Source organism: Diadema antillarum, unplaced genomic scaffold (genome assembly GCF_040938485.1).
Source record: "Diadema antillarum isolate AM-2024a unplaced genomic scaffold, OU_Dant_1.0 seq00001110_RagTag, whole genome shotgun sequence".
NCBI lineage: Eukaryota > Metazoa > Echinodermata > Echinoidea > Diadematoida > Diadematidae > Diadema > Diadema antillarum.
The window spans coordinates 141,231-149,409 of record NW_027271926.1 but is presented as its reverse complement, the minus strand read 5'-3'; the positions used below and the strand labels follow the sequence as shown (position 1 = coordinate 149,409).

The following is an 8,179-nucleotide window of genomic DNA, read 5'->3' as shown; positions in this document are numbered from 1 at the left end:
GTTTGTTCTCCTCGCTAGCAGCATTTTCATTTTTAATTCCTTTTTTTTTTTCTGGTCATGGTCTAATTCATTTGCGACATGTATTACAAGTAAGTACCAATACACGAGGGCAAATTTATCGCTGCATAACTCACTTACTTCGTTAGGTTCTGGCTTCGGCACGAATGGCGGTGCTCTCTTCTAACATTGTTATGTCACACGATAGAGTTCCAAACATACACAGGAGAATGCATGTTCTTCAGCAAAGTAATGTTTGTTCAGCAAATATTTGCAGCATCCGGAGGCAAACAGCGCGTAAAAGGGAACGGGAACCGTTATTGTGATTGAATTGCTCGGTAAATTGTGGCATTTTGCAATTTGCTTCGGGCCACGTTTTGCTCTGAACCATGGAATAATCTCTGTGGGGGTTGCGTTCAATGTTTATTTACTTGTTTCATCCTGGGGTCACAATTTGAAATGTGCTAGGCGACTCTATATACTGCTAGAAAGTCGTCAAAGTCTATTATCAATCATACTGATAAGCGTTGATAGGTATTACCGGATGTTTAATCTCAGATTAAACTGTCTGGAAGGGACACATCTTCCGTCTTAACGTGCATGAAAATCAAGGTGATGTTCGTTATTCCGAAGTTCGTTATTCTGAAAATTGAAATAAGATTCACTATTCAGAATGTTCGTTTTTCCGAAACACACACACATTCATTATACTTAAAGATGTTCGTTAATCCGAAAATAGCGTAGCTAGGGTTCGTTTAATCCCAGCATTTAAGGCGTACATTCCGAAGGTTCGTTAATCTGAAAACGAAAAGAAGGTGGGTACTAACGAACGTTTCGAAAACGTTACGAACCTTATCTCACTTTCGGATTGACGAACCTTCGAATTAACGAACCTTCGGAATAACGAGCCCCGGAATCGAACTGCAACCAACAATGATTTTATCAAGCGATCAAGCATAATGATATTAGAATATATTGATGATAAGGCATATGAATCGTGACCAGCCATACCATTCAAGAAAATTGCCATGTCAAGTTGACGTCAATGAACGGCAATCAATATGACAGAGATTTTGATAAACTTGGACAAAGAATAAAAAAGTTTCCACGTTCTGAGAGTCAACAGTTTTACGTGTTTCAAGAAACATGCAATGACAACTGACAGTGACGTTAGCCCCAACCACATAAATAATATATATTCCCAATAAATGACTCGTATAATAACCTGCACACTAGTCTTCATCATATTTCCTGTATCTCCTTCAAGAAGTGTCCGACAAATGTTTCAGATAGTTCTAGGTAGTTTCTTTGAGAAATGAAACAAAACTAAAATAAGATGTGCAGCTGAAATTATTTCAAACAAAAGATAAGTATGAACCTTACTGTCAAAGGAAACGTTCACAACGTTGCTAAACGCATGCGTGACTTAACCTGACCGTCTTCCCTTTTTTTTACAAAGTGTGTGTGGGCGTCATTGTTGTTATTGTTGTTGTTGTTGCCTTACAGTTTGATTTCCGTGATAAGAGGCTCCAGTTTTCGAAGCCTCGGGGTTGTCACCTGTCTATTTCTTCATAGAGTGTACAGCGCAGCATTTTTACCTGCAGGTTAAACCACTTTCTATGCCGCGTACGTCCGCTGGTAAAATGTCCTCCAAAGGTTTCTTACCACTTGTTTTTTCTCCAAACGGTTGTTTCTCTGGAACGGGGACTTCTCTTCCTGAAGTATTCGTTGTCTCTACATTTCATGTTTTTCTCCACGACCCACTTGAAACAGCATACTGTGTGTAAAGGCCCTGTTACACATGCCGCCCGTATGTTTTTATCAATGTTAATCGGTACTCCGCTCTATTGAGATTCTACAACTTGGATGTAACTGACACGCACATGCGGCCAACGTACGAGTGTGGTATCCCGTCGGTGGCGCGTGGCGCCTCTTGCCAAAAACAGCAAGATACCATGCTTCACGCGTGGTTACGCAAATGAACCACCTTTTTCTCCGCCACCATGCGTTCTGCTAGTGAGCGAGCAGCACGGTTAATACGGTCCGTGGTTAAATTGAATTGAAAAGACCAAACACAGCTGCAGAACATGATAAACAATATTCGACATAAAGCTAACTTGCGGCCAATTTTAGATTACATAAATCTTGTCACCAGAGTGAGAAAAAAAAAACCCCAAAACAAAACATGTAAGTCGAAATTACTGGAAAGTAACGGGACAAATAAGATATACACTGTTTATAGGCCTAATAGGCCTAATTTCATGGAAAGTCATTACTCATTGACAATTTGTATGATAAATCATCATGTTGTTGTTGTTTTATAGAAAGAAAGAAGAGAGAGAAAATCATCATGTGTGACATTGAGCTAACTTCAATCTCTTTTCCTCATCTTATTAACTATCATGATGATGCAGTAATTGATGCCAAGAATATGCGTGCTTGAACCACATAAAAAAAGAACCAGTAATCTTATTGTACACTTGTGATTAGATCATCATGAGACGTACTAAACGATGACATCATTATCTTAGGAATTTCAAGTTTCACATACAGTCTCAAACAAATGATTTTTGTCACAACCACACTCACAAATCTAATTTATATGTGGTTATGACTCATATACGATTGTTTCGCCAAGAGACTCGTGAAACCTGAAAGTCCCATCACTATCTTGTTATCTGAAATCATATTTATTTTATGTCTTAAATGCAACACAAAGTTGGACTACAGTGACACTCTAAAGCAATAAATGGAAAGAAAGATGTCTGCTCATCTTTATTCTCAATCGGCACCTTATTAGTCAGGTTACTAGAAAAGACTGCAGATCATCTTGAGATTAAAAACAACAATAGCATCATAATCAACAACCGTAACAACAACAACAACAACAACGAAAACAACAACAACGTTCATCTTTGATTGCCAATAAATCCGAGCTATTTCAGATATGTCTGTCAAAACTAGCGAGAAACCAGATTATGAAGGCGTCAATTCTCGTCGGCACACTTATAGCTTGTGCGAGTGATACTCATCGTGTCGCATTTATCTATGGAAGGTATAGCAACCCTGCCGCGAGCAGTGTCCATTCATAATAAATTGCTGCTACTTTGCTTGGCTTAAAAAAGAGAGAGAGAGAGATAGACAGAAAGATGCGACATCTGCCCCCTCTCCAAATGCTATGGCATGGCACCTTAACACCACCGTGTCGGACCACCTGTAAGGAGCATTCGTGACGTCGTACCCCCCACAGGGTGGGCCAGTCACAACAACATGCGCGGGACATGCCAGGCGTCTACTCCGAATTAAGCACGCTGGTTTCTTCTTGTCTCCTTTGTTTCTTTTCGCGCGCATTATTTTTTTCTCTCTCATTTTCTTATCTCTCAGACTGAAATGTGTTGGCTGCCTTCTGGCTAGACTCAAATCGCTATCATTTTCACACCACGACGGGTAAAAGTCAATGTTTATTCAAAGAAATACGAGTTTAGAATGGCTGATTAAAAGCAGCCGATGATTTGATCTGTTTGGAAGTCCCGAAAGGCAAATGTTTATCTTACACTGGACTCTGAACTACGGTTTTTTGATCTCAACCTGAGCCCAACTCAGTCCAGACTCCGTACTTCATCTAAATATGAGATGTGTGTGACGCCACCGAATCCCTTTTAATTCCAGCTCTAAGTGAGTTTCGCCCAAATGCTTCGTCCGACTTCTTCAAGCGAGTGATATTGAATATCCTTGGTCACCCCTTGACAGACACGTCAGCGTAATAACTGGTACAAGAGAGGAGCGAAATCAGGATGCGGGTACTGCTCGTCATAATCGAGTTGAGAAGGTAACGCTGAACCGCGCCGAACCTGAGTAAGAAGAAGGTTGTCGGAAGAGCATGCCGATGCCGTAATCTGCTTCTGGAGAGGCACGAAATTCAAACAGAATGTGTCCTACCGGTCAAGCTCGGTTGCTGTTTTGACGTCGCCTCAAAAATTCTGCTTCGACATATCAAATGAGGTGTTTTTAAAGAGAGCGGGAATAGCCTATACCCATTACTCCATGTCCTTAAAGCGAACAAACATTGCTATAGTGTTTGAAAACTCCACGAGCAAGAAGTAGACAGACGTGGACTATGTGGCCTTTTCGATTGCTGAATTTATTCTGACCCATGAATATACGATTGGACACGCGCTGTGGGACTTAAAACATTCATCATTTGACTCCTCTCGTGTATGTGAGTTCTTCGATGCGTTTCGCAGACACCAAAGGAGAAAAGGTAAGATCAATGTATAGTCCCTCTCCATAGTGTTCTGAATCGAAATATACTTAAGAAATCTGAATAACTAGACAGCTGGTAACTGTCTCAAAGTAATGGATGAAACAGAAATGCATTCCACACTTACCGTCTTGTTTGTTATCTAGAACCAAAGTTGTCAATGATGTAAAAGGTGTCATTCTCAAAGCGAAGCGCACAACAAAATGAATTGCATAGTTTGTGTCTTATCTGGACTTTAAAAGCAATTATTGTCAACTCTTTTCCTCTTTTCATTCGATGACATTTTTTTTTTGTCTACACGCATGCGGTTTCCATGATCAAAATAGCCTATCCTTTGTTGAAATGCCCCCCCCCCCCCCCTTGCTGGAAAGAACACAGTGTCCCACAGTGTGAAATACATTGTGAACACATTGTGAATCATCAATTCACAGTGTGAAACAGAACATCATTATAAATTATGTGTACTTTCTGTCAAAAACCACACCACTGTGTGAAATCATCTTCACATCTTTAAATTCGACTGTTTTCACATATTCGACTATATAATAGGAACACGCTGTGAGACACTGTGTTCTTTCCAGCATCCCCTCTCAAAAAAAAAATAAAGATAAAGGAGAAAATGTTCAAAAGCTTCAAATAGAAACAACATTGTAGTTATTGTATAACTTTCCCCTACTTTTTCTTTCAGAAATAGAATCAGCTATAGGCTCTTACAGTCAACTTGACTGGTTTGAAACTGAAGATGACAGTATTACATAATGTTATTTTGATCTCGAAATTTCGGTGACCACGTGTCATACGAAATTCGACGAGTTTTGTTACAGTCGGAGACGTGGGAGAGAACGACTACCTCCATGGTATAACTGTTGCCAATATTAGCCTTCATGCAATTGCCGCAGTTAGGGCGTTTCCAAGCCTTTTGTTTGTTTGTTCTGTTTGTTTGTTTCATTTCCATCTGAGAAGATGGCTAAATAGCCCATAATATCAGCTGCAATAGCTGGTCTTCCATGGGGTCCAGTTGGATGTAATAGGCGGGACCACTTCACCGCGGGTTAAACACCATGCTCTTTGACATGAATAAATAAAGCGGGATCTTTTACGTGCATGAGTTGTGACTTTCTCACTCACGGGCATCACGGGACTTCCATTTTCTGTCATATCCGAGGGACAGAGTGTTATGCCTCTTACTAGACGGGACGGTATGATTACACACAATATTGCTCAGTGGGACTCGGGAATCGAACCGGGGTCCTTTGGATTGTGAGGAAGACGCGCTATTGACTGAGCTAACTCACCGCCGTTTCTTGACATGCCTTGATAAAATCACTGAACTCCTAAAGTGACGTCAACAGACAAAAGGTGATTATCCACTTTCACCAATGAAGCAAAATCTCCCCAGAAAGCAAAGCCTTTCAATTATCATTTTGAACTTTCTTCGCTGGGAAGAAGTATTCTGACGACCCTTTATGAAAACCCCTTTATATCTTCACGTTATTTGTTTTATTTATTTTGTTTATGGTCATACCTATTCGTACAAAAAAAAAGGATCCCCTGATTGTATGAACTACATCTGCGAAATCGTTTTACGGTAAGTGTGGCGTCTACAGTCGCGAAGATTTTATTGAATCAAGTGTGTCGGCTATTCATGAGGTGACCAAAGCACTGAACAAATGCGTTTAATCCATCACTTGACCTTCCCTGTCGCCACAACAAGAACAAAAGCAAAGGATCTGGTTTGAAATTTGCAGAGGGTCTGACTGCTGCTTTATGAATGAGAGAGATACGTATACGTGTGGGTGTGAGCTGAGTAGCGAAGAGTGGGAGTAAGCACAGTGTGGATTGTCGGCGGAAAGCGTGGGCGTATGTGTTTTCGATGCATTAACACGTTGGAACTGGGCAAACGAGGCGGTAATTACACATTAAACAGTTTACCAGACACAACTCACACGGCAAGACAGGTGGACCACGTGGTGATTAATACACAGATTGCCTTTTTATATCTACGAGAGATCGCCATTGCAGATTTCTCTCTCCTTGTAAAGAAATGTGTTTGAAACATTTACTATTGCTATTTTTCTCCCAACTGAAATCGACGTCTCATTTTCCAAGCGTTGTTTTGAAAGCTTTTGGGAGAATAAATTTCTGTAACGAGTCAGTACAATGACCCGTGTAGTATAAAGCCATACCTGACTCCTACAGCTGAAAGAGTAGAATCCACGCACGCATAACAAGTGAAACCCATGTCCAATCCCAGAACACATTTTGAAGACTTTAATATTTATATTCACAGGTTAAACTGTCTGAGTTAAAAGGTGATGACGGAAATGAAGACTCTCAGTGCCTAATATTACCTGTATATATATATTTTTTTTATTTTTTTTATCCAGAAATTTAGCAAACCCTTTTCAAAAAATTATTATCGTTTTACTGGATGTCTAAAAGATCTTCAACTCTGTCTTTTGTTCAAAACATTTTCTTTTTGTTATCGATTTGATCGTAAGCGTTCCTCTCTTATTATGTTACCAATTAACAGGAATCATGGCATATGGTTTCTCCGGGTTTTTTTTTTTCTTTTATTCGTTGGTTGATTTTTATATCCGACTACAACTACGGAAAGTAAATAGAATAAAAAAGGAGTTAGTATTCGTTTTATGTCGAATGTTTAAGTTTGATTGATTCTGATTCGATTTTGATTTGATGTACTGGTTCCTTCATTCTCATTTTACATCTAAACACATTGTTGGTAGCATACATACACACACACACACACACGCACACACACACATACACACAGAGAGATAAGTTACTGGCAAATTAATGTTGTCTCCGTTGGAATGAAAGAGAGTAATCAAAATGGATACATGTAAACGATGCATTAAACGGTACAGAAGGGTTACAGCTTAACCGTCTTAACAATGTCTTATCATTCAAAGTCTTTAAAGTCTTTAAAGACATCTCAAACTAAAAAGATAAATCAGATGTTTGCAAGCATAAAATAGTGATAGATGTACGTGACATTTTGAAATTTAATTTGAACTTTAATTCATTTTTTTTTTTGCTTTGGTTGTTTTTCTTCTTTTTTGTGGGCAAGCGTTTTTGATTGTGTGCATCTGTTCCCGCGAACATGTTTAGAGTAATGACACTGTCAATAATAGAGAAAGAGAGACTGTGACAGAATTAGGTCAAAGCAAAAACTATTTGCTTTTACCAGAGACGTCCCCGTCCCTACAACACAATAATTATTTTGTTATGAATCCGTACCAGCACGCGGAATAGTGATCACAAATAGAAAATCAGAAAAGTAAGTAATTAATACATATTTAGATAAACAAATCAAGAGAATCTGTCACAAAGAAGTTCTAAAAATGTTTGTTGAAAGGATCTTTGGAAACTCACTCACCTCCACTGCAGAAACGAGGCTTGCTCCCAGATGACAGATTGAAGACTGGAGTTCTCATTTTCATGGAAAGAATCAAAGAGAAAGATTCCTGAACCCTTTCTTTCTTTAAAGTAGGACCAGGTCGAACGAGAGGGGGAGGGGTACAGGAAGACAGTGTGTATTCACCTGCTCAGTATAACAGACAGTAAAGACTATATTAATACTTAGCCACAGAAAATGATTCATAGTGTCGTAAAAAATAACTTTTACATCTCATGATCTATGTGAGGGTCATTTGTCTTTCGTTCAGTCTCGCTGATATATTCCCCTCCCCCCTTTTCTCTCTTCCTCTCTGTCTGTTTGTTTGTATTTCTGTCTGTCTGTCTGCTTGTCTCTCTGCTTTCTCTCTCCTTTACCTCCTCTCGTTTGAGATGGTCGGGGTAGAGAGAAATGGTAAAGCTCTTTGGATAATTGCCGATACTTTTAGTTGTGCAGCTGCTCGTTCGTTAGGCAATTTAGAAGAATTTTCTGTTCTGATTTTT

General features: G+C 39.4%; 1 protein-coding gene across 1 annotated transcript in view; it reads left to right on the top strand.

Annotated features, from left to right (window-relative positions):
• The first annotated feature begins 3,546 nt into the window (after positions 1–3,546).
• Positions 3,547–8,179, top strand: part of LOC139743828 (polyamine-transporting ATPase 13A3-like) — a 72,394-nt gene continuing 67,761 nt past the window's right edge. Inside the window, exon 1 of the mRNA XM_071654284.1 lies at positions 3,547–4,258. The gene's annotated coding sequence lies outside the window, so the exon portion shown is untranslated. The remainder of the gene's footprint in view (positions 4,259–8,179) is intronic.